Consider the following 1,323-nt stretch of genomic DNA (forward strand, 5'->3'; position numbering starts at 1 on the left):
ATTTGGATATAGAAATATATAAAGTGGGGAAGAAATTTGAAAGAAAAATATTTAGAAAATCCACTTTTTGCAAGTCCTTCCTACACTATAAGAGTGCACACCCCCTACACTGCAAGAAAAACATTGTTAAGGGGCAATTCGTGAGAGGGTGTCGTATGACCAGCTCGGACATTGACTTCCAAGTGGAATGTGATTTAATAGAGAAAATGTTTTCAGAAAGGGGTTATCCCACAAATTTAATTAAAAGCACTAGAGAGGAAGTAGAAAAAGGAAGAAGTAACAAATTTAAACCCATATATAAACATGGAGAACATTTCAGTGGGGGCTGTGGAAATAAGGAAAGTAATAAAGAAGATTTCCAGCAGGCTCTGATATTGGAATATAATGCTTTGAATAACAATGTCAAAAGAGTTTTTTTAAAGGAATGGGAGAGATTTGCTTCCCTTACAGATTTGGAAAATATAGACAAAATCCCATCTAAAGTGGTATACAAAAATTCCCAATGTATTAGAAATATCTTAGAAAATAAACACAAGGTTAACATGAATAAGAATAGGGTTGGCACCTATAAATGTGGCCACTGTACTCAATGCACATATATTATGAACACAGATAAATATTATTTAGAAAGTAGGGACAGATGGATTATTAGTAGTAAATACTATAATTGTGAATCAAAAGGAATAATATATTTAGCCATCTGTTCGGTTTGTAAATCCTTCTATGTAGGAAAGACCGAAAGAATGCTAAAAGGAAGGATTTACGAACATACTTATGAGGTTAAAACTTGTAAAGACAGTAATGCCCTGTACAAACATACAAAAGTATGTATGACAGAGAAATTTTTCTTTTTGGTATTGGAACAAGTCAAAAATGATATTGGGGGGGGTGGGGCCTTGGGAAGAAAAAAATAGAATTTAGAGAGTTATGGTGGCAAGTAACCTTGGAAGCGGGCAACCCTCCTGGTTTGAATGACTATGTTTCCATTTTACCATTACTAAAACTAAGGGCAGCTAAACTTTGAGATGTGCACAATATCAATTATAAAAGATATCCACTAGATGGCAATGTAACACTATATTAATGAATGTTCCATACTAAGCAAAGGTATAATTGTAAAATGCTGTTCAAATTAACTGTTTGGTATATAACACATTACTTTTATAAAGGTTTATATTTTATAATAGAATTTTATTATGTATTTTTAGGATTTAACATGATACATTTATTGTTTTTAATGAAGGTAATGAACATGTATTATTTTAAATGGTTTTCTAATTAATTATGCACTGAATGCTCATTGGTAGTTTTTAAAAGGAATTA

This window comes from Protopterus annectens, chromosome 10.part0 (assembly GCF_019279795.1).
Source record: "Protopterus annectens isolate FY-2018-M chromosome 10.part0, PAN1.0, whole genome shotgun sequence".
NCBI classification, from domain to species: Eukaryota; Metazoa; Chordata; order Ceratodontiformes; family Protopteridae; genus Protopterus; species Protopterus annectens.